Source organism: Tenebrio molitor, chromosome 4 (assembly GCF_963966145.1).
Source record: "Tenebrio molitor chromosome 4, icTenMoli1.1, whole genome shotgun sequence".
Taxonomy (NCBI): domain Eukaryota; kingdom Metazoa; phylum Arthropoda; class Insecta; order Coleoptera; family Tenebrionidae; genus Tenebrio; species Tenebrio molitor.
The window spans coordinates 10,929,454-10,956,580 of record NC_091049.1 but is presented as its reverse complement, the minus strand read 5'-3'; the positions used below and the strand labels follow the sequence as shown (position 1 = coordinate 10,956,580).

Here is a 27,127-nt window from a genome sequence, read left to right as displayed (position 1 = left end):
ATTGAAGCCAGAACTTACAGTGCATCGCATCTCACAAAGCCTGGTAGTTTTTTATATTGGGCCATTTCATTGGCAACGTCAAGGCTACATTATGCGATTGGTCGCATTTGTTGCAAACCAAACTTGCCAGCATTACTTAAAAACATTTTAACACATTCGCGGACAAGACTGCATTTGCAGACAACGGAAAAAGCTACTGATGGGACAAGACTGCAATTGCAGACAACTTTCAATGCCAACTATAGCGGCAGACGCAAACTGCATGCATGCTTATGGAGTTTAGACCTTTGTGTCCATAGAGAACCCACAATATTTTGTGATATATCCCGCTGGGACCTGTTTTCTTTTTGTGAATGACTAAGGCAGAGTGCGTTTTCTACAGTAGCAACACGGCGTGTGCAGACATTCTAAGTACTGTATTTCTATGTGGAGAAGTATTTCTGTCCCGTGGAATGTCGTCGGACGTAATTTCTTGGTGCTTTCGTGTAATATTATTATAAGTGAGGACCTATCTAAACAAACCACTGTAAACTGTAATAAGTAAGACGTAATATAAAAAAAAAAAAAACAAAAAATGTTTGTCTCTACTCTCATTTCAGGAATCACTTATAAAGGCTTTGTTGGGAATTCCTGCAGATCTAACAGATGGACAGAACTTAGTACGTACAGGTCCTTTGCATGGCGGTCAGCGCGAAAAAACGGCTTTCCCGGCAAGACCATCACTACCACCACCCAGAAATACATTGGACCACTTACTGGAAAAAATACCTCTCCCGGAAAACTGTTCCAGAAAAAACTATTTTTTGAGGTGTCGTCAGTGTTCGAAACAAGGCAGAAAGGGTCAAACTTCATGGCGTTGCGTTGTCGGGGATGCCCGACAGAACCTCCATTGTGTCAAGGAAAACGTTTCGAAAACTTACATGCAAATGCGGAATAAAGATTTATTTTTTATGGGGAAATGTTATGGACTGTTGTTATTCCAAAAATCCACAAACTACTGACGCACTTAAAGAATACATCCCTCGAGCTATTCCTAAAATAGACCCACAAACAATCGACAATGTACTGCAAAATTGGGTTAACAGGATGGGCTACTATTGTTATTGTTATTGAGAATTGTTGTAATTCTCTAGGCAATTGCAGCGTAAAACAAGATACGAAATTAAAATATTTTTAAAGCATGTAGCATTTCTGATTGGTTCTGGCTGCACACTGTAAGATCATGTGGAGGACGTTTGTCCATACCAATCTCGCCACACCATTCATATTCTGATGTATCTACAAGAAAAAAAATTTTTGAAAAATCCTTAAAACTGAAAGTTCTATGGCTAATTTTTAAGAACCCAAGTTTGCATTTAAGATATTGAAAGCACTCTACTGTTCCATAAGTGAAAAGATGTAGTTAAAATCGGGATCAATGTGTAAACGTCTTCAATGACGATTTTCCATCACCAACAGTGAAATAGAAACATCAAAGGTTTCCTTATGAAGATTTTATATACACCGGATTCTTAAGTTGGCGACTCCGATCCGCTATCGAATTTACAGTTTGTCTTTGATGCGGAAGGTATTTTGCTTTGACAATAATCAAGTCAAAAAGAGAAGTCCATGGAAGAAATGGTATTACAATTTAATAATCTTATTACCCTCCTAATGTAGCTACAATTGTTAAGACACAAGTTACACCAAATCAACAACTGTAGAAAGATGGCGAGGAAGTTATCTTATTGTTAGCCTGTGATAAGAGAGTGGTACCCAGTGTTTCAGATTGTTTTAAAGTAAATCTAAATAAAAGAAGAGGCAACAATAGCTTTAATGTCGTTTCTCTTGTTACAGATAAGATTGCATTATATTGTCAATTTGGTAATAGGAAAAATTAAGCAGAATTGTTGTTAATAAAAATCCTCTTGTTATAGAGAAACTCAAATCTAATTATTATTTACGCATGCCCAGGTCTCATAAGATAGTGTTCATTAATAAACACATTATGTATTTAAACGAACAAGCAAAACAAATATGTTTATATGTCTATAATTTATTAAAAAGGTGCTACAGATACAGGGGAGTATCATCACAGCAGCAGCAGATTTGACCGATGTTCCATATAGTGTGCAAATTAGTGAAAGATGGAATTGTGAAAAGAAAACAACGCTCTGACGCTGGACAAACAAGAAAACTAACTTTGTCTTCAACAAAATTATTAAGAAATATGTACTATCTACGATTTTTACAAAAACGATGAAATTCCAACGGTTGATATAATTTACAGAAAACTGAAAGAAATGGAATATAACATGGTTTGTTGCCAGAATACTCTGCGGAATTAGTTAAAAAAAAAAATGCATTTAGATTTAAAATTATCCATAAACGCATAGCCATCTTAGAAAGTAAGAGAATAGTGGAATGGCGCTGTTTGTATTTACAAGCAATAAAAAAAAATATCGCAGTGAAAATAGATTTATACTATTTAAACTAGTGTGACACGATACTCAATTTCACAGAAAATTCTGTAAAAATGACAAAGACAGATTATGATCCTGATCGTTCATTGGTCCTGATCGAGGGTCTCTCTCATTTTTTAACACATTTTCTACAAAATTTAGCATCGTGTCATAATCGTGTCATACAGCCTTTAGATGAAACTGGGTATAATACGCACAACAGTGCAAAAAAAAAAATATGGACCGATGGAACAAAAAATTGTCAGCTGACACCTTTACCCCATAATAAAGGAACTCGTGTAGGACAACGAAATATTAAACACATTTTTTTCCTGTTTTTCGTCTTTTACATATGTCTAAGTCACGTCCAAAGGTTAGATGGATTTATAGACTTGTTTTGGACCTTCAGGAATTTCGATAAATAGTTGAAGATACACAAAACAGTATCGAGACATTATTTACAACCCTCTCGCACACCCCGATAGTCACAAATCTGTCAGCGTCAGACCATAAGACCCATTTCATGATTGTTGAATACTTATTATTAGGGTATTTAAAGGGCGGACTAGGTCAGTCGAAAACGAACTGTGCAGGGTAAAGAATCCAAATGGAATTTGTTATTAAAGTTTATGCAAAAGTGAGTTTGTGAAAGGTGTAGTTAATTTACACAAGGTGAGTGTATCACTGAGTAACCTGTTTCTGTTGGTGATGTGGTGAGCTTACCTATTTTAATAATTGATATGATGATCATGGCTATAATTAAATACAATTAGCATGGTGAGTCTTTGAATGATTTATAATAATGAATTGAGAGTATTGAGAGTCGCTGACTGAGATCAGGGCTGCTCGTGATTGTTAATTAATTGAGCGTCGCTGACAGAGATCAGGATCGCTCGTGATTAATAATAATTAATTGAGAGTCGCTGACAGTGATCAGGACTGCTCGTAAGTTATAATTAATTGAGATGATGTTGTTTTCACCATTGAGAGTGCTCGAAAATCTTAAAAACATCTGGTATATAGTACTTCAAACTTGATATGCCATGTAAAACAAAAACAGTCTAAAATTTACAATAACAACAGAAGTGCCAGTGGTGCCGGTGTTTCGAGAAAAATTGTGTGATATAAGAAGTAATGTGTCGATTACAACACATATATGTACAGATCTTCAAACTAAGAGTTTTCTTGGCATTAACGTCCATTTCGTGTAAGACACACGAATTAATTTTATTTGCTTGGGGATGGAAGAATTAGACCAAAGTCATAGAGCGGATTATATAGGAAACCAGATTTTAAAAACACTTGTGGAATGGAACATCAAAGATGAAAAATTTGTGGTGACATCACCGTACATAAAAATACACACGCCCGCCAGAAAGCACTCGAAGCAATCGAGGCATCGTTGAGAAAGACGAAACCCCATATATCACAAAACGATATAAACGATATAAAAATAAAGTGGAACGGGTTACGAAACAATTTTTTTAACGAACAGCAACTTCTTTCCACTTGTTTAAATCAACGTGAGAATATAAATTCATACAACATAGATCTATGTGCTGCGTTGTAACATCTCCTTGAATAATTTTGAAGTGCTGAGTTTCGAGATTTTTTGACAAAATATCACAACCAAACCTTAGTATCCACAAGAACGATCTGCAGAACATATGTACCCCAATTATAAGAAGAACGCATGGAGGAAATAAGAACAGTCATAAAAAATAAGTGTCTATGGATTTAGTGTAGATGAAACTGCAGACAGTGTTGGTCGCTACATGGCAAATTTAATTGTTGGTGTTCTAGACGGTTCATATTATTTAGTAGCTGTTAGTCAATTAGACAAAACAAACAATCTAACAATTACGAGATTTGTAAATGATAGTTTGTCGGGTTTATATTTACCTGCAGTACCACATGAAAAAATTTTAATGATGGTTACAGATGCCGCAACTTACATGATTAAAACGGGAGAAAATTTAAAAATATTTTTCCCAAATTTGTTTCATCTAACTTGTGTTGCATATGGAATTAATAGAGTTACTGAAGTTGTAAGAACTGAATATCTTCTTGTAAATCGATTGATAAATAATGTGAAAAAAAAATTTTAAAGCGCTTCCCCGACAGTCCCCTACCTCCCCAAGCTGTAATTACAAGGTGGGGTACATGGTTAGAAGCGGCCCTATTTTACGCAAACCATTTTGAAAATTTAAAACTGTTATCTCAGTTAATTCATATAAAAGTGTATTTTTCTGATATTTCGAAAACTATTTTAAAATTTGAAACTCGCAACCTTCTATTGAACCAGTCAGTGGAATTAATAGAAAATTTCCTTTCCTGTATAATTTTTTTCATTTGGGTCATCAATAGCTAAGTTATAGCGTGGGCCGTTTTTTGTGAGACAGCCTGTATTTATGGCTACCGTTATTATTTCACTTATTATTAGCGCATTACCACATCACCACCCCCTTGTATATTTTTTTACATAAGGGGACATCAAACGATATTTTATTTGATTACAGGTACAGCGTATTTCACGAGTGATAATGAGCCCGACGGAAGTGAAAATGCAACCCACAATATACATTTGCAGCGCTAACGTGGATATTTGTTTTTTGATTTAAAAAACCTAAAACATAGTCAACTGAGCAGTTTCGTAAATTTTGATATACCGGGACATTTTTTTAACACTGAACATAGTCCATACTAATTCCCTATGTTCAATTTTAAAAAACACAGGTCAATGAATTGTGAGTTGCTATGCAACCAATTATACACGATCTACAAAAATGGTCGAAATTTTGCAATAATGTTAAAATTTGTTCCAATTAATGAAATTGGTCTATCATGTGTTGTATTGGAAATGTTACGCACATTTCTAATGATCTTATTAGCATGAAATAAGTGCATTATGTGTACTTTTTTCGTCAAACAACTTGACCATTTTATTAAACTGTCAAGTACTTATTTTCGTTACCTTGGTTACGAAATTACATACATGCATTGACCTGTGCTTTTTAAAACTGAACATAGGGAATAAGTATGGGCTATGTTCAGTATTAAAAAAATGTCCCGGTATTATACATCTCACGTTCGCTTGGTTAAATGAAATTGTGAAAAAACAAAGAGTTTTTGGGAAAATCTATGTTGAGGGCCTACAAACCAGAAGAGTTCCAGGCAGTTAATGAATCGATGATTCGCTTCAAAGGCAGGTCTTATTTACGTCAATATATCCCCAATAAACCCGTGAAAATGGAGTACAAAGTGCGGCTGAGGGCTAATAAGTCCGAATATGTCTCTGAGTTTCAACTTTACACTGGAAAAATTATTGATTCTGTTGAAAAGGAATTAGGTCCTAGAGTGGTCAAGGACTTTACTCGAAATATCGTGGGAAAATATCATATTTCGATAACTTTTTTTCATCTGTTAATTAAATGCAAAGGCCGGAAACAGATCCCGACTGGTTTTACTGAAAAGAAGTTGATGAAAAGAGGAGACTATAACTCGAGAATGCAAAACAATGGACTTCTATGTCTGAAGTCACGAAACTCGGTAAGGCTCGATAAGACATTGCAAATTCAAAACCATGACAACTGATATGATTGAAGCACTATATTTGCCGTTTGGTTAACGATTTGCAAATTATCTGAGTTTTGTGAATGACCCCGGTAGTAGGTGCAGAAGCGGAAGTTCAAGCGAAAAGAGAAAGTTTAAAGAGGACTTTTTCTTTTCGGGAAAATGTGTTCCCCTCGACAAGCGATATGACTCCGCCGCCCATATGCCAGTTTATGGCACTTCAAGGAGATTCACTCACTGCAGCACTGCAACTCAACCCCATAGAAGCAAATGGGCATGTAGCACCTGCACCTTTGCTTGAGGGACAAAAAAAAATTGTTTGGTCAAGTATCATAGGCGATAGGTCCTACTGGCTTCTCCAAATAACCATGTCAAAAAAAATATAAAGAGTTAATATCGTCATGTAGTTTTGGTGTTATTATAAACATATTTAAAATAAAACATTCAAAAAATATTTGTTCCAATCGATTCAGGGCTCAAAGGGTTAGTTAATTTCGCCAATCATTTGTTAAACAAATTAAATTTTGAGTATGTGCTATTCCGTAAATTCCAAACATATCCATTAGAAGGGCGTAATAGCCAACAATATGCCATTGAACAGATTTTTTAAACTGAGGCAAAACCTGCAATTTGTTGATCAGACCAACAAGGATCCCACATCAAAAGACAGGTTTTGGAAAGTCAGACCTCTGTTTGACACCATACGCGGACACTGTTTGTCTCTAACGTTGGAAAGGGACCTTTGCGTTGATGAGCAAATGGTGCCGTTCAAATGCCGCTTGAACGTCAAGCAATACGTAAAAAACAAACCTAATCCATGGGCTACAAAAAATTTTACCATTTGTGGAAAAAGTGGCTTACTTTATGATTTTATTATTTATCAAGGGGCTACAAGTGAACTGGACAAAATGGAAAAAGGAGTTTTCGTTTTGGCTGGAGCAGTGGTTTCCAAGCTTAGAGCGGATATCAGAAAAAAATGTAGCCCTATTTTTCGATAATTATTTTTCAAATTATAACTTATGTGTTATGGTACTATTGCTCCAATCCTATAAAAATATGATTTAACGAGTGACATTCCAATTAAACAAAATGTGCCAGAATGTTCGGGACATCAAATGCAACAGATGGTAAGTAATACCACAAAATCCAGAGATCCACCCATCTTCTGATGAAAATATACCTGAAATTGCTGACTTCCCAAGATTAAAGAGGAAGAGAACAACACCATCAGAGAGATTGAAATTGTTAGAAGGTATAGTTGTTATTATTTTGATTTTTGAAAAGGTGGTGGTACAGGTATAAGCTGACTCATTCTTGTGGTTTTAGTGCCATATCTTAAAGCCAGCAAAGTACACACAGATTCACTTATATTCATTGTTCTTTTTAGGTAACAAAAGAAACATTAATTTCTTTCACGAAATGAATTTATGTAACACCAAACAAAACAAAGCTATATTCTTTAGCAAAAGAATATTTAGATATTGCAAGACGTTTAGATGAAGTAAATTGCTTAGTTCCAAAGTGAACAAAAACCACACTCGACTTTTTGAAATCACAACTAAAACCACAGCCGAAGAAGAGAGGTCGACGTTATACACTGGAGGACAAGATGCTTAGATGCTTGGGCTGTTGCTTTTAAAATAAAGCCCAAAGGGTTACAAGCTGTTGTTATAGAAAAATTGTAATTTAAGTTAATTAGCGTAAGGTCAGGATCATCATTAATTGCATTTTAAAACACCATTATGTTTCGCCGTTCACCACATTCTAACAATCACTTTTTTGTATAAATACGCACCTCATCCATTTTAAAAAAAGTGAAGAAGAAAAGAAGAAAAGAAGAAAAGAAGAGAAGAAGACAAGAAGACAAGAAGACAAGAAGTAGTTAGCAATAGTCAAGTTAAATGTATTAGTGTCAAATAAAGTGAATAATAGAAAAAAACAATATTTACTCCATTGAATCGAACAAGAACAAGAACCCAAAAGCAGAAACATAACACTGGTGTCAGAAGTCGGATTTCCTCAGATCCTCGAAACATCTTCAAACCTGGAACAAAAGTCCAACCGACTGCAAACCAAACCCGAAGTAGCAGAGTTCCGAGATCAACTGTAACAGTTTTTTTTTCATTGGTTCAAGTAGTGAGTTGAGAGATCTTTTATCTATTATTGTTTCCATCCACAAACCTATCAATCAACTAACAAAATGCCTTCTGATAATGGCACAATCATTGATCCTCCACAAAATCCACAATTAACAATATCAGATTTATTCAAAATCATAAACACAGAATTCACGGGCAAACGAGATGAACTCAGTCGATTCATTCATTATTGCAATTATGCAGATGAACTTGCTGCCAATAGTCAAAAAGACGCCTTGTTTTACTACATCGTAACAAGAATCACGGGACACGCGAGTTCACAAATCGAAGGTAAAGAAGTAAACGGATGGCCTGGTTTAAGGGACATTTTAATTCAATTATATGGCACTAATAAATCTTACTCAACTAATGGAGGAACTCAACACCATCAAACAAAATCCGGGAGAATCTATTAGTTCATATCTACAAGGAATCGAAAAACTACAAGGTCTCGCGTTAGATTCAGTTCGCCTAAGCAACAATGTCACTCAGCAAGATGGCAAATGTGAAGCAGTTCGAATAATAGCTTTGCAACGTTTTATCCGTCATTCTCACAACAATATATCGCGGTACTTACGGTGGAAAGATCCAAAAACCCTTTCGGAAACTTATTCCCTAGCTATCGAGGAAGAATCTGCATTAACCGAACGTGGTTTCATAAATCCTAAATCTTCAAGAAACTCAAATTTTACAAAATCGTCATACCATTATCACAAACAAATAAATTTTTCCAAATCCGTAATGGACCACCAACAACAAATTCAAAAATCTCCTAATGACAATCAGCCCTTCAGACATAGCACAAAAATTTGTAATTATTGCAAAAAACAGGGTCATTTAATACACGAGTCTCGAAAAAGAGAAACATAACAATAACTATTCCCATTTAAAAAAGATTTTTTGTGGATCGGTGCAAATCTTAATTCGAGTTTAATAAACTTGAAATGCGGCGGCATTAGGATGTCGCTTGCAAGGGTTAACGATTATCGGGAGTGTATATGTCATTTTCTCTTTCTCTCTGCATGACTGTTCTCGTTTTTGTATGTTATACAGTGTGGAATAAAATGATTTACATCTAGTTACCTTTGGAATTTTTGCACATGTAAATTTTCCAATACCGCTCTACTTTTTTTTTTAAGTGCCGAACTATTAGTTCTGTCAATAAATGTCATCAATCGAATTGACAATTGTTACAATTTACTAAATTGAATTAACAAACGTTGGTGGCCACTTTCAACACTAGCTGTGACTTGCTTTTGTTAGCTCCTTTTTAATTTCAATCTCTACTTTGCATTCATATCATCCCTTCGCAATAAATCACATTTGGAATTTTGGAATATTTTGAGGTTAGGCTTTCTTTTTTTTTGTAGAGCGGCATTTCGTATTTTTACAAGGGTAATGCAAAGGTAACTAGATGTAAATCATTTTATTCCACACTGTATAAAGTTGTGTTGTATTGTTCCTAAAAAATGTTTCTTTGGAAGGACAGCTTTTTAGCAAAATGCTGGCTTTGAGTGAGTAAATTCCACTCTATTAATTATTTTTTAGTTTTTTTATACAGGATGTCCCAAAAATGGCGTACTAACGGCGTAGAAGAGACTACCGTAAACGTCAGAAAAATGTTTAAAACATTCTATTGGACTTAATTGCTGATTTAGCGGTCCTTGAAAGTGGCACTTAACAGGAAAATTATTTTGAAATATATGTATTAAATTGTCATGACAGCTACCTCTAATCGTACATATTATCACAAAGTACAAGATTACTCACTACCAATATCTAATCCTGCACAATAGTGAATTTAGAAGCTTTGGAAATCGAAAAAAATATTTTAAATCCACTACGGTAACATTGTAAGGTAATGATGTACGAGTACATCTTTGTTTACATTGTATTACCGTTAATAATAAAAATAATAATAATTAATTTTTTGTCTGAAATTTTTTTTCCATATTTTTTTCGTGTACATTTAAACATCCTGGATACGGTAGTAAGTAGTTAGTACGCCATTTTTGGGACACCCTGTATAATAAGATGTGATTTAAGAAACTAAAAAGATTCTAGATTATGTACAGCATTTTGGTAAATAAACAAAACTAACTTTCTTTAAGGGGTTTAAGAATACCATACGTGTGCCGAGGGTATATGGCACACCTTTAAAAGAAATCGTTTTTTTTTTTATACACTAAACCTTTGTAATTAGGGTAAACACAAAACAACTGATTAGGATACCACAGCTAGTTGTAAGCAACGAGGAAATAGAATCCTATGTCAATGTTTGTATACACTTGTCGAACATAGGATTAAATTTCCAAAAACTTGACGAACACGTACAGATAGTAATTGAACGCAGAAATAAAATCGCTCATCCCAATCTGAAATTCCACAATTCTGACGACGACTCTCCGGATTCCGAAAAGCAACAGCAAAAGTTTTTCGAGAGTGTTTTAAAAGCTATCACTATTTTAAATTTGTAACACTGTTGCAAAAACTGTTCGCGTTCCCTTCGCGAAAAATTTTGATGGCATTATTAAAAAAAGTACCGTTTGGTTGTGGAGTGAACATGGCAATTCTTAAAAATTTAGAGCAAAGTGTCTTGAATCTAAGCAACCTGACAAGCACTGTATACTTGCCTTCAATGAAATAGCATTGCAGCCGTCTTTATTTTACAACTCTGCAGAAGACAAAATGGATGGATTAGAAGACGTTGAACCACTCGCATTGCCGACCACGTTATGGTATTTATGCTGAAAGGTGTGGGTAAGAAATGGAAGAAAACAATGGCGTACTATTTTACCGCAAATGGCACGAAATCTCCTATGGTTGCGAAACACATCAAAACGGTTATTCGCGAAGTACAAGCAATTGGTTTAAAAGTTGTTCCAACAGTATGCGTCCAATTCAACAAGTCAGAGATAAATATGCTTGCCGAAGAATTTCGGGGTGAGTTGGCAAGAAAGGGAGAACAGCATGAGTCGTAGTTTTTTGTCAATGGGGAAGGAGTAATTCCTTTGTATGATCCACCTCATTTATTGAAAGGCATACGCAATAATATGTTAAATGGTGACGTGCACTTTAAATGGCGTACTTAAAAGTATCAAGGTGCCAAGGAGCACATTGTAAAGTTATACGAGTTAAATGAAGAGTGGGAAAAAACCCAAATGGATCTGACGGATATCAACGTTAGCGACTACAGAATATTTAAGCGCCTCGTGGACGCACACGTCTACCCGAATTTAATAAAAAAAAAAATGAAGGTGCGAAACGCTGCGCAAGTGTTTTCTCAGAGGGTGTCTGCAGCAATGAGACGATCTGCAAAAGATGGTTTGTAAAAAATCAAATAAAACCAATTGTTTTATACTATCCCACCTCCACCCGGCGGCACGGCAATTTTGCCGGAGTACATACACTATTACGGATATTACTATCAAGTAATAGTGCAGTACTTATCAACATAATTACCGGCGTCTCGCCTCCGCATTTTGACTTTGTTGTGTATTATGTTCTGTGTCAATGTTAAGGAACTTCCTCACGATGTGACATGAGTATAATAATATACCTTTTTGAATTTCAACTACCAATGTGTTATCTAAATCCAGAATTTTTAAATTTTTAAAAAGAGATTGTGGTACTATTCCCGTTGCTGAAATTACAAGTGGTAAAATCGAAATTTTTTCTAAACACCAAAGATTTCTCATAGCAACGGACAGCTCTAAATATTTATTAATTTTTGTGTTATATGTCTGTGTTATATTATGTGAATTTGGAACAGCTATATCTAAAAGATATGCTTGCTTTTGTTGTTTATTTAAAATAATAATGTCTGGTCTGTTATGCTTAATATGAATGTCAGTTAAAATTGTTCTATCAAAATATAACTTGTAACTGTCATTTTCCAAACAACTTTCTGGTGTATAACTATAATGTGGTTGTGTATTCTTTAATAAATTGAATTTAACAGCTAAATTCATGTGTATAATTTTAGCGAATATATCGTGTCGTTTTTTATATTCGCTTTGAGCCAAAACGGTGCAAGAAGAAATAATGTGTTCAATTGTTTCCCCTTCAGTTCCGCAAATCCTACATTTATCAATTATCGATTGTAAACCGCATATGTGTTTTTTATAATTTCTTGTATTTATAACACGATCTTGTATTGCAAATATAAAACCCTCCGTCTCAGGGTGAATATTTGATTTCTTAAGCCATGCATGAGATGCCTGAATATTAACTTCTGGTTGTTCCAGTTCTTTAAAGTATCTCCCATGTAAAGACTTCTGTTTTATATTTGCTATTGTGTCAGGTATATTTGGCTTAACAATGTCTGAAATTATATTATCACTTAAATTTAAAGGTGTGTAGCCTTTATCGGCTGAAACCAAAGCATTGAAAAAGGTGTTATCACGAGTTCTATTGAGGAAATAATTTTTTAGTGAAGCAATTTGATTTTTTAGCAGTATTTCTAGATTTGAAAAACCCCTACCACCGTTTTCGCGTGGTAAATTAAATCTTTCAATAGCAGATTTAGGATGGTGTTTACTAAATTTTGTAAAAAGAACTCTAGTTTTAATGTTTATGTTCTGTAAATTAGTTTTGGACCATTTTATAACACCGAAAGAATAGGTCAGTAATGGAACAGCATATGTATTAACTGCTTTAATTAAATTATTACCCTTTAATTTTGATTTTAAAATAGATTTAATTCTTAAATAAAATTGCTTTTCTAAATTTTCTTTTATAATTAATTTTTATTATTATTGTATTATTACAGGAGACGCAGAAGAGACTGCTAACTTTGTGTTGTTTGTCGTTCCCCTTTTTGAGAGAGTAAACGGATTGGTCATAAAACCAGCGAGGGGTAAACTGTTACGATGTGCAGAGAAGTGCGACTCGCCACATCGTGAATTTTGAGTGGAGGCTATACAAGTGTTAAAGACAATTAAATACAAAAAAACGACAAAAAATATTTACCTTCTACCATCAAAAACTGAATCCTTACCCTAGATGGGTTGTTGAATCTCTGGCGAAAACTAAGAGCAGTTGGGTTTGAGTTTCTGCTAACTCGCAATTTAAATCAAGATGCCTTGGAAAACCATAAACTCTTACTGTATAGTCCAAAAAATCGAAGAAGGATATGTGCCTTATGTGTTCCCACAAAAGGAGGGCCTATTAGTGTTAGTTCGTCTATAAGTGAAGAATCATATAAGGCACTAACACCAGATGACAGTGGACATGCAGCAAAGAGACTTGTAACTAAATCTTCGAGAAATTTATTTGCTGTTTCCCGAGAAGATGCTGCACGGAACATTGAAAACGATATAACGCGCTTGTGGAAAGAAAAGTGCATCAATTGTTCCTGCGAAGCGAAGTACGAAAGAAAAACAAAATTGTTGAAGGAGAATTTTAAAAGAAGAAATCTAAAGTGGGCAAATAAACTTGAAAGATTAAAGGCCCAACATAGAGAAGCTTTAACAAAACAGAGAAGTCTTCAAAATAAATTAAGGAAAACTAGTGGAGAGAAAGAAATAGCAGAAGCTGCGAGAAATGTAATTACACCTGAACAGCTAAAAAAAACTGAGTGGAAAAAGGCAGGTTCGTTGGACAGCAGAGGACGTGGCATCTGCAATCTCATCGCTATTTAAGGGGCAAATGTAATTATCCACTCCCTGGTCTCAGTACTTTGGACGCGTTGGGCTGCTACATTTCAAATGCAGCCTGGAATGCAGAAGAGAATATTAATGCTCGTGGAGCATAAAGGAAAAAGCTTATCTACTTTGGAAAAACTCACCGTCTTAAGTTTCGACGAAATGTTTATTAAAAATGAAATATGCTTTGACAAAAACCGACAACAAGTACTGGGACCCCATCGCAAGTTAGATATCTGACCTCACCAATTTTATATAATGTACTTGTTTATTCCAGAATAAGTTCTTTAACCGCATTATTTCATAAATAGTAAAAATATAATTTCAGTTAGATATCTGACCCCGCTATTTAAGCAATTATAATGTCACTTACTCATTACAGTTAGAGTTCTTTAACCGAATTATAGTAAGAATACAATGTTATCCACTATTTCCAAATATCATAGCTAGATTTGTGAGCCCATCATTCATATTCTTATCAAATTATAGATATTTAACCCTGTCACATTAACACTGTTTTCAATTAGTTTCACAACAAGAAAAACCTATATATATATGTCTGTAAGAGCAAGATTAATAATCAGTTGTAATCAGTTGTTATTAGTCGTTGTACCGCCCTTGTGTCTGTAAATAAAGTTCTTTTTTTTTTAAACTTGTTTATTTAACAAGAAATATAATTGGCGCAGTCGGTAGGATAACGCGATCGCTAATAAAATCCTGCATCGTGCAAGTTTCCGCGATTTGGAATTTCAATTCCTTAAGTGTTATCTCGAAGAACCTACAGCAGACCCACAACGCAAATCCTGTACCGTACCAAGATTTCGAGGTTCAACGATTAATCGGCGACAAGTTGGAGTCAACTTCCGGAGAATCCATCGAGAGACAACCTCCAGAAACAGACGCAACCCTGCACTAGGTGAGTCTGAGCTCCAATTTTTCTTTTCCTTCCTTTAACTCTCTGCATCGGAGTTGAATGAACATTTTGAATTTTTAATTTTCTTCAAAAGAAAAATATAATTAAAATAATAATTTCACGATCTACATTTTCGTAGTATTAACTTAGATCAATTAATCGACAAATTCAAGAAAAAAAAACAAATCAAAATGACTCCCACACCTCAAAATATTGATCCTAATCAACCAATCAACCTCAGCTTATTAAAATTATACGTAGACACGATTCCCACATATGATGGAAACGTTAATACATTAGAAGTCTTCATTGACTCATGCGACTACTTATTCACAACTTTTGGCACTTTGGCAAACGACGTTAACGCTTATTTGTTGAGAGTAGTAATTAGTAAACTGACTGGTCGAGCCCTAATCTTGATCGGCACTAAAACAGATTTAAATACTTGGGATTTATTAAAAAATGCATTACGCCTGAGTTTTGGTGACCAAAGAAATTTGGATTGCCTGGAACAAGACTTACTTACCTTATTTCCGTTTAAAAACGAACCACCTTTAGAATTCGGAAAACGTATTCAAATCGTTAGAAGTAAACTTGAGTCGAAATTAGGTAGCGTCAGTGTAACCGAAATGTGTATCAATACAAAGAGAGTTTACAGCAACCAATATAACAAATTAGCTCTCAAAACATTTATTCGCGGACTACAGCCACAACTACAAAATATTATCCGATTACGAAATCCCGACACCCTCGAACAAGCAATGGCGTACGTAACTGAAGAGGAAAACTTCAGATATACGCAAAATTTCGCATCATTTTTACACCATCAACGACCACCCACCTCATTTTCAACAAAAACACATCAAAAACAAACGACCATACCATCGAACATACATACATCGTACCCAACATCATTTTCACCTCACGCAACTAACAACGAATCATACCCGAATTCACGACAATTTCATAGACAACCTGCACAATTCACTCAACCGCAATTCCCTAGGCAACCAATTAACATAACACCTTCTCGTAACCCCCCACAACAGAAATTTTTCACTAATAATCAAGTTTTCGGTAAGCCAAAAAACGTATTTCGTCCTACAGGCCAACAGCCAACCGGTAAACCTGAACCGATGTCCACTACCTCTCGAAATCCCACGGTTAAACATTCATACCCATATAATCCGAATAACAACCATTTCCGACCTAATAATGGACCCAAAAATTTCGTGTCAGAAGAACTCCATAACATCGAAAACGACCAAGCCCAACACAGTACTGTATTTTCAATTTGGTTGTAGGTCGTAAAATTTTATGGTACTTTAAGTTAAAGATCTTGCGGGGCTTATAAATCCTAGTTTACCACTAGCAGGTAATATTTTAAGCAGGGTTGTATTGTACATTTTGTATATTTGCATTGTACGGCAAACGGCACGCGCCGCTTCTCAACCTTTTCAAACCCAACCATTGTGCCCGTTAATCGCTCATAATATGCAATAAAATTTTACGACCTACAACTAAATTGAGAATACAATACATATCCTTTTGAATTTGACGGTGACGATTTCCAAGACGACTACTAGGACAATTCAAATCTCAATAATTACCCCGAACACACAATTTACGAAGAAAACATTAATACCGAAGATCAACAAATTCCCGAACCACCTTATCATTACGAACAACAAATACACAATGAGCAAAATTTTCCAAACGCCAGCCCATTTTACCAAACAACATAACATGCGAAATTAACAACGTGTCCACTTGCAACTCACTACCGTATATCAAAATTCAAAACCCACCATTAAAATTACTAATAGACACAGGCTGTTTCGTTTCAATAATAAGACCATCTGTCGCAGAAACTTATTTCCCTTTTTCAATCTACCACGAAAATTCCAAAATTAAAACGGCAACAGGTGAAAAAGAACTTAAATATAAAGCCGACATCCCCGCTTTTTCAGAATGTTGTTCAAATGACAATTTTAAATTCCTCCTTTACGACTTTCACGATTTTTCTGACGGTATTATTGGCCTCCGAGACCTATTAAAATTAAAATTATCAATAGACTTAACACATAACCGACTAATCAGCGATTCTTTAATCATATCCCTTTTCTTTCGACAAACGCACGAAAAATCGTTTACCTTTAGTGTCGATGCACACGAGGTAATTAAAATCAAACTACCGGTGAATTGCCTAAAAGGAGACGTCATAATTCCCGAACAAAAAATAAAAGCCTTATACGTACCAGAAACATTAACAACAGCCGACAACGGCTTTGCCAATACGGAAGTACACAACAACACAAACAATAGAATTACCTTAACATTAGAATCACCGATAAATGTCATAAGTTTTCCGACATCACAACAACAACATTTCGACTTTTTTCACCTTGATTCCTTTTTAACTAAATCAAAGAACATCAAACATAGCCCAGACATACAAAATCTCATAAGAACAGATCATTTAAATGACGAAGAAAAAAAAGCAATTTTGTCCCTATGCCACGAATTCAAAGATATATTCCACAGCGACGATAAAACATTGACTTTTACTAATCAAGTTAAACACACAATCAAAACGACAGACGAAATTCCAGTCCACACAAAATCATATAGATACCCATTCGTCCATAAAGCAGAAGTTGCAAAACAAATAGAGCAAATGCTAGAAAACGGTATAATTAGACCTTCACAAAGCCCATGGAGCTCTCCAATATGGATCGTCCCAAAAAAAATGGATGCTAGCGGCAAAACAAAATGGCGTATCGTTGTTGATTATAGAAAAATTAATGAAAAGACAGTAGACGACCGTTACCCTCTACCGAACATCAACAATATACTAGATAAACTAGGTAAATGCCAATATTTTACAACACTCGACCTTGCGTCAGGATTTCACCAAATTGAAATGGATCCTGAGTCCATACCCAAAACTGCCTTTAATGTCGAAAATGGACACTACGAATACGTTAGAATGCCCTTTGGATTAAAAAACGCCCCAGCCACATTCCAACGCGTCATGGACAATGTTTTAAAAGAATTGCAAGGCAAAGTCTGTTTCGTATACATGGACGACATAATCATTTTCTCGACCTCTCTTCAAGAGCACACATCAAATCTACGATTAGTTTTCGAAAAACTTCGCAAATGCAGATTTAAAATCCAGCTTGATAAGTCAGAATTTCTTCGTAAAGAAGTAGAATTTTTAGGACATGTTATAACACCTGACGGAATAAAGCCTAACCCTAAAAAGATAGAAGCCATCAAGAAATTTCCCATACCAAAAACCGTAAAAGACATAAAGTCCTTTCTAGGCTTACTCGGATATTATAGAAGATTTATCAAAAATTTTGCGAAAATTACAAAACCATTTACAAAATGCGTGAAAAAAGGTGAGAAAATTTTGCATACAACAGAATTTTGTCGAGCCTTCGAATATTGTAAGAACATTTTAAGCAATGAACCAATATTGCAATATCCAGATTTTTCCAAACCATTCATACTGACTACAGACGCTTCCCAGTTCGCCATAGGTGCAATTCTAAGTCAAGGAGAAATTGGCAAAGATTTACCAATTGCATACGCATCCAGAACCCTAAACACAGCTGAATGCAATTACAGTACAATCGAAAAAGAACTTTTAGCGATTGTATGGAGTACCAAATATTTCAGACCATACCTATTTGGCAATAAGTTTACGATAGTGACTGATCAGTGATCACAAACCCCTGCAGTGGCTTTTCAACTTGAAAGAACCTAGCTCACGACTCGTAAGATGGAGACTCAAATTAGAAGAATTTAATTATAACATCGTTTATAAAAAAGGAAAACAAAATACCAACGCTGATGCCTTGTCGAGAATAGAAATACATGCATTAGAAAAGGACGATGATAGATTTTCCACAATCGGAAATGAAGGCGATATTTCAGAAACCATTGACAAATATTTAACTAATCCTGATCCGAAACCCACTCTCGATTGCCCCTCACTAAAAGAACTAACCTCTAAATTAAAAAGCAAACAAAAAATTAATATTATATCCGATATCCAAATTAAACCACCCGATTATGATGATAACGAAACAATGCACACATCCATTGAAAACCCCGTTCTTGAAATCCCAATAACCAATAAACCTGTAAATTACTTTAAAAGCCAAATAATAATCCACTGTAATAAAGACGCACTAAAACCAAACGTTAAAATCACAAAAACTTTTGATAAAACCAAAATAACAGCTTCAATACCTCTAAAAAATTTTGAAACTAACACCGTGAACATACTAAAAACTAACCTCGATCCCAAACAAACCCATTGTTTATTCTTCAAAAGTCCTGAAATTGAGCCAAGATTTATAAAAACAGTCCAAATGTATTTCAAAAATACAGCCTTTAAATTCATTAAGAGTAACATCATCTTACAAGACCTCGTAAACCTGGAAGATCAAAAAGAAAAATTAAAATATCATCATGAAAGCAAGACATGTCACAAAGGTATTAACGAAATGACCAATTCCCTTCAGAGAAACTATTATTGGCCAAACATGATAAAAGATATAACAGCGTACGTTAATAATTGTGAAATATGCCAAACCGCTAAATATGAAAGAAACCCAACTGTAATAAAATTCAATTTAACACCGACTCTAGCAAGCCATTCGAACACATACACATGGACACATTTAAAATCCTGAATCATTCATTTTTGACCATCCTCGACTCATTTTCAAGATACGGACAAGCATATTGCATCACTTCGCTGAATCCAATTAACATATTAAATAGTCTATTAACTTTCATTTCACACCATGGTCTATCCCAAAAAATTACCACAGATTGCGGTGGAGAATTTAAAAATAATGTTCTGAGCGACTTTTGTAAACTTCACAAAATAGAACTTCACTATACAACCCCAAAGAACTCAAACAGTAATTCTCCCGTGGAAAGATTCCATTCGACACTCGCCGAAGAAATCAGATGTCTCAAATTAGGAAAACCTCGCGATAGTATCGAAACCTTAATCAGTTATGCCATCATCGGATACAATAACGCGATTCACAGTAACAAATTACACCCCTTTCGAAATAGTTAAAGGACACATTAACTCAGACGACCCTTTTGAAATGACAGATACCAAAATCATCAGTAATTATATCCAACAACATAAGGAAAAAGTTCAAACATTATATGCTGACATAAAAGAGAAAACACAAACAAAGAAGGAACAAATAATCGATAAACTTAATGCAACCAGAGAAGAACCTAAAACATTTATACCCGGACATTCGGCTTATATTAGCACTAAAGAAAGAAACAAAGCTAAACCTAAATTCATTTCCAGTAAAATTCTTGCTAATAATGATAAAAAATTAAAAACTCGTCAAGGTACTGTGATGAACGCGGTATTTATACATTTTATTTTATTACCATCGCGGAAATTATTCACCTTAAATTCAACAAATTCAAATTTGTCTTAACGACCTCCAAGTTGTTTCTGTGCAATTCATGCATTCCATTTATTTCCATTTTTAAATACACACATGTTTTGTAACTGTCAGAATGTTGAGAAAAACAGAGCCGTTCCCACGAAGGGTTTCCTGGAATTTAAGACCGTGGCAAATCGCAAAATTAACTTCTTTAGTTTCTTTCAAAAGGCCATGTGGTATTTCTCCAAGTTATCAGGGTGGCGAGACGCCCACCACACTCGACCAGTCGACCAAGCAAGGCATTCATTTGCATACGAAAGGATAAATAATTTAATTGTTGTTTAAAAATTGATGAAAATAGAGATATAACGATAAATAAATTAATACATCCGTTTAGAAAGGAGTCGCCGTGTATTTTGAGTGACACAAACAAAATTTAACTAGAATTAACAATGTTGATAATAATTCAATTCATCTGAGTTTGGTCGTAAATGATGTTTCATTTAAATTTCTCATAAGGTGTTTACATTAAATAGGAAGCTTTGTTCGGGGTTGCTGAATCCATATAGTAAAAATTGTTAATTAGTTTAAATCCTTGTAAATCGGTCAAATCGTTTAAAATATTCACAATTGAATTGGTCCACTAGAACTTGATGTCTGCGATTTAGATTGTAAACACAGCGTCGCCAGCCAAGGGTGGTCCGTTTTGTTAAGGTGGCGAGAGACGCGTTACAGATCGAGACTTTTAAGTAAGATATCGGATTACACTTGCACGTGTGGTCAGTTGTGGGAAAATTTAGCGAAATTAATAAATTCTTGTTTAAACAAAGTCAAGTTACAAACCCACTATTTTAGAAAGACGCGCTGTATTTTTCTGAACATTTTGATATCCAATTTAACCCTAATTTAAGCTGGTGTAATCGTAATTCTGATGTACAAACCAATTTTCCTTATTTAATTATTGTAAGCAAATCTTGCACCGTACGATTACTGCCCATTTACTAACATAGTTTTACAAGGGAAGTAGGTAGAAATTTCTGTAAGAAAAGCGTAGAAAATCGTGAAAATGTAAAAATAGTACCGCTGTAGTACTGGGGGCGACATCTAACAAGGGGTAGTACTACGAAATTTACAGTTTTCTTACGTCTTTCTCCCATATGCTTTCCGTAAATTTAAACAAACAAAATTTGTTGTTACATTCATTAACCATCTTCAGTTCAACAATTAGTTGCAGACAGAACAACAACCAATTTTGGAGTTTAATTTCTCTTTCAGCGTAATTGGGGTTGATTCGCTATCGTTACTATGTTGTATTATATTGTCCAATGGACAAACAAATTGTATGTTTAATAATGTTGATATTGCGAATCGAAAAAACCACCCTAACTAGGAAATAATAATATTTTTAAGCGAGTTAAACGAGGTTTGATCGAATGCCCATGCGTCGTAAGAGTCAAATTTGCATAATTCCACACATGTGGAAAATGAGTAACAAGGGAAGGGGGGTAGGCGAGTTAGCGTCCCCTATTTAAAGTTTTGGCACATTTGTCTTAGGGGGATTCGATTTTTGACTGTCTTTGGAGCTAGTCGATATCCGTGTGTCTGCCTTTGCGATTTTGTTTAAATTTTCCAAGTTTAAACTATATTTTTATTAAATCACTTTAGCTTCGTTTAGAGTGCCGAGTGCTAATAAATAAGTTAGTGCCAGTTCCAACAACCGGTGCCGACGATCAGCCAGGGTGTTAAACTTTCTAGGTAAGCCCGAGAAAGGGTTATATTATATTATTTTGATTAATTAACTCTATGTCAAAATTTACTTGTTTTTCGTTGAAATTATTTTATCAGTCATTCACCATGGAATATTTAATTTCAATTTATTCAACAATTTGAAATAATCAAGATCCAAATTTAATATAATTTTTCCAAGTTTCGAGGTATTTGAAGTAAATGTTTAAAGCTAGAGGTAGCCAGCAACAAATGATTCTATTTCCGATAGAAAGGGGCCGCAACACTTTGGTTGTCGGATTACTTAAACTACAAATTTAACTTATCTGATCCTTTTATTCGACATTTTTTATATTAAATTCTTTACTCTAAATTTGAGTGTAACCACCAGTCAGGGATTTTGAAACTTAACAGTCAATTACTAAGTTATAACTAAATCGTTCCTGAATTTTCTCAACTGGTGCCCTCAAATCAGATCGAAATTTCTAGGTATAAACTTTAGGGAGATAGAATAATTGGTTGCATATTCAATATAGGGTAGAGTAGGGCTATTTCTCTCCCGCGTCGTGTTTAGGCGACCAAGCAAAATTATTGTTTTGCACCAATTGCACCTGAAATTATAGGCGCGTTTGTCGGCCATCAACGATGAGGAGAGTCGTGGTTCCCGGGGACCCTCTTCTCCAACTTACTAGGTCTAAGACACGGTGTCAGGTCGTAGTTTCCGACCGTGGACTTAGAATGGGCGTCGTAATTCCCGCTCCAACGACATGTACTATGTATGTGTGGGCTACCACGAGGACAAACGCGACAAAATAACCATCCCGGTTACCTGTAATAAACTGGTGTCGCGTACGACAAAGTTCTGTACAAGTCTTTGTCGAAGCTCGTGGACGAAATTTGTGAGAGAAATGACGACTACAGTCATTCAGATTGATTTGCGAGGACTTGTATATCCGGGTTTTGTTCGGAAGTTGTAATTGGTGTTTAAGCACCGGACTTTTATCGGAAGCGGTATTTCGGCAGTAGGGCGTAATAGTTAAATGCGATGCACTTATCAAATGCCGCGAGCATGTTATCTTCCGACTCTGGTACAAGTCTAGCTCAGTAAACGCGATATTAAATGTTGCTTGGGTGATATAAGTTCGAACAAGTTACCTGAAGGTTAGGTTAGATTTGCCGTACGTAAATAGGGTTGCATAAAAATGGGGGTTACAGCAAAATCAAACTTTTTCAAATCTAAATTGGATAACATAAAATATCATCAGGTGAAGACTGACGCCTCAATCATTTGTTTAAATTCACGATCACCATTACAAAGAAAGTCTCTTACGAATTTGATGACAAACATAACCTCAACAATAATTTTAACACAGGGCAAAATTTGATCAAACCCGCAGAACTCATCCATTTTGTAAACAAGGCTTCGAAATATTTTGTAATAAAATAATTGTGGGGAAACTTGTGTTTAAATCTCTTCCTCCATGCGTTTTGACACTACTTTGTCTCCGAATTTGTGTTACGACTACTGAGTATTGCCTAATAGGCCTTAAGATAAAACATCATCATCATTATAAAGGTGATTATCGACGAAAAATAAACACAACGTAGGTAAGTGAAAATAATAAGTATAAAGGGTTACTAGACGAGCCAAATAGATTAGTATATCAAATTGAGAGTTTAAAAGCTAGATTAACAGTTAAAAATGCAAAAATTTACGACATCATCACGATCAAAATGGACGGTCTCACTACAGTACCTATCATAAGGCAACAGTCAAAGAACCAAGAAAATTTAGCACTGGTTCTCTTTTACAGGATGATCGCTAAACACATTTTCATCATCTCGCTTGCGTACTTAGTGGTACAAGCAGAAGACATCCAAGTAACCCCGATCCCTTCGCAAATCCTCCCATTCCACTTAGGAAAAGGAAAAATAATAGAATCTAAACACACCTTCATCCACTATGTAGAATTAGCCCCCTTAGTTAAACTATTAGATAATACGATTACATATTATAACATAATCAATAATACTTTAAGTAATTACACAACGTTTAGTTCTAGAGTCACCTATCGAAATATATTAAATAACTTACTGACACACGCTCATTTTCTAATTAAACAAGCGGACAATAAATTAAAAAATCTCGCTCCACATATTAGAACTAAAAGAGGACTAATAGACTTCGTAGGAAAAACGTCAAAATTTCTTTTTGGTACATTAGATTCGGAAGACGCAACCAATTTCGAAAAAGCAATCGATACCCTTTCACGTAATCAAAAATCTATAAATGAACAAATGCAAATGCAAATTTCTTTGACTCAACACTTAATCGATCATTACAATCATACAATTACCACACTCAACAATAATCAAAAAATTAATAGAATCCAGATTGAATTACTTCGAACATAATCTCATTAAATCTTTTGATGATATTTCAAGTTTTCTCAGAGCACAGAATACCCTAGATCAGATCATTTTAAACTCACAAAATTTAATAACACTATTGGACAACTTAAAAAATGCTGTTACATTTGCAAAATTAAATACTGTACACAATTCCATCATTTCCGTCTCTGACATAAAACATATTTTAAATACATTAACCAACCTCTATAAACTCAATAAAATACCACTTTTTCAAAACATCCTTTCATACTACCAATTGATTGATCTAAGAGCTTCCTTTATTAAAGATAAAATTATTTTCGCAATAATCATGCCTATCTTCAATTCCGACAACTTCGACTATTACCACCTATACCCAATTCCTCAAAACAACCTAACCATAATACCCGAACAACCATTCCTAATGCTCAGCTCGCTAAATCATCAATATGAAGACGAGCCATGTGGTGCCATAGAAGACCTCTACATCTGTCCAGACAAACTAACCCCCAATGGAGAAGATTGCGTCATATCACTAATCCTGAACGTAAAGAAGAAGAAATGCTCCCTAACACCAATCCACACACCTCATACGATAACTAAAAGACTGAGTCATAACTGTGTTCTAGTCATCCCAGGAACAACTATATCCAAACTTGAAAAATCTTGTGAAACTAACGGCTACTTCATCATAGAAAAACCCAGTGTTATCAAAATCCCTCACCACTGTAAAATCAAAAACAAGGAATCCACCTACATCAATGAGGAAAACTCCATACTAGGTGAACCCTTCATACTCTCAGAAGTTAGAACAGAAGAAGTTGAACGCCACCCTACTATCGAACACCTGAACCTACGTCACATCGATTTAGACGACATTTCCCAACTGAAAAAGGAAGCCTCATCAATCCACACCCCTCGAATTGTAGAGTATCACCAAAACAAATTCAACCCCGGAGAACCCAAGTCCAGAAGAAAAAATCGAAAATAAACCAATTTTATTTTCGAACTTAAGGAGGGAGGAGTTAGATATCTGACCTCACCAATTTTATATAATGTACTTGTTTATTCCAGAATAAGTTCTTTAACCGCATTATTTCATAAATAGTAAAAATATAATTTCAGTTAGATATCTGACCCCGCTATTTAAGCAATTATAATGTCACTTACTCATTACAGTTAGAGTTCTTTAACCGAATTATAGTAAGAATACAATGTTATCCACTATTTCCAAATATCATAGCTAGATTTGTGAGCCCATCATTCATATTCTTATCAAATTATAGATATTTAACCCTGTCACATTAACACTGTTTTCAATTAGTTTCAAAACAAGAAAAACCTATATATATGTCTGTAAGAGCAAGATTGATAATCAGTTGTTATTAGTCGTTGTACCGCCCTTGTGTCTGTAAATAAAGTTCTTTTTTTTTAAAACTTGTTTATTTAACAAGAAATATAATTCGCACAGTTCAAGTAATTATAGTAAGAGGACTATGTTCAAACTGGAAACAACCAGTATTTTATGATTTCGACAAGCCTGTGACAAAGATTAATTAAATTGCATCATTACAAATTTACATATTAGTGGATAACAAACATTAATCTTTGGAATCAATTCGGAATAAACATTAACACCAATTCATTTAAACACCCCCGTGATGACAGGAAAAAAATGTTCGTATTCTCTGATGTTCTACATTTACTTACGTTGCTTCGAAATCATTTCTTGGACAACGGATATATTTTATCACATAACATAATTTCAAAAAATAGCATAAAACAATTTTTGAAAATATCTGACTTCGAATTTGAAAATAGGTTACAAAATAACTCAACACATGCTTGATGTAAAAGGATCTCAAAGACAAAAAGTTTCCACTGCAGCAAAATTACTATCAGAAACTACAGCTAATGTAATAAAATATTGTGGTGACAATAAATTAATCAGTGACCCAAATTATAGAGCAACATCAGCTTTCATCAAGCTTGTGAAACGGGCTCTCGGACCCCGACTTCCGGTACCGGTCGCGACGAAATTACGAGAAATGGGCAAAAGGTATAAAAGGTGGAACCGACGCCATTTTCAAGGCTTCACGACCGTAGCTCCGTGTGTGTGTGTTTGTGTTCAAAGGGGGGAGATTCGGGGGTGTTTTCCCAGTGCAACAGGTGTTGGCGAACCCGTGGAGGAAGTCCGTATCGGCTGGAGGAGACGTCGATAGGGTACTCCAACCGTACGCTGCGGCGAATCAAGGCTTCGTCAACGACCCTACGCTTCGGCGGATCAAATCGCCACCCTGTTGGGCCGCAGTCATCCCCCAGGATCCCACCGGAGAGCCAGACCTAACGCCGGACAGCCTTCGGCCGAGGACCCCGAAATCCAGGAGCCGTAACTTGTATCTGGCAAGGTCACTCAGCGACATTTTATCTTAATCCGCCATTTTGGCAAATTTCTTTAACACAGTTTGCGTTATCGGACCTGAAGTGACCTCGCCAGAAAAGACAAGTCGACTGGTTTTCATCATTTTTTTTGTTGTTTGTCGCCTTTATTTACATCGGGGCTTTATTCTTACTTTCTTACGTTTCATCTCTAGGAAGGGTCGAGGGAAGGAAGGACCCCGAGGACCTTCCGTGGATACGGACGGCGTAGTGGATTAGCGGCGAAAGAAGGACTCGGAGGACCTTCCTTTCAGCGCGCTCTTCCCGGAATCTTCTGGATTGACTTTCACGCCCTAGACCCTGTGTAAGAAAATGTATTTTGTGATCAGCATCATCATTTTCAATTTAACTATCTCCTGGTCAGAACCGGCACTTTTTGTAAATTTTACCTTGCATTTTACGCGCCTTCTGCGTTTTTCAT

The 27,127-nt window shown here is 35.3% G+C and overlaps 3 long non-coding RNA genes across 3 annotated transcripts in view; 1 reads left to right on the top strand and 2 right to left on the bottom strand.

Moving 5' to 3' along the window:
* The window catches only part of LOC138128827 (uncharacterized), a 79,868-nt gene that overhangs the window by 9,880 nt on the left and 42,861 nt on the right, over positions 1–27,127 (bottom strand). The window lies entirely within an intron of this gene.
* LOC138127793 (uncharacterized) lies at positions 11,509–22,359 on the bottom strand. Its single transcript, XR_011158419.1, has 2 exons — positions 14,947–22,359; positions 11,509–14,795 (listed from the first exon to the last, which is right to left on the bottom strand). It is a non-coding gene; the product is annotated as an uncharacterized lncRNA (long non-coding RNA).
* On the top strand, positions 14,397–25,453 carry LOC138127794 (uncharacterized). The gene is made up of 2 exons (XR_011158420.1): positions 14,397–14,713; positions 23,691–25,453. It is a non-coding gene; the product is annotated as an uncharacterized lncRNA (long non-coding RNA).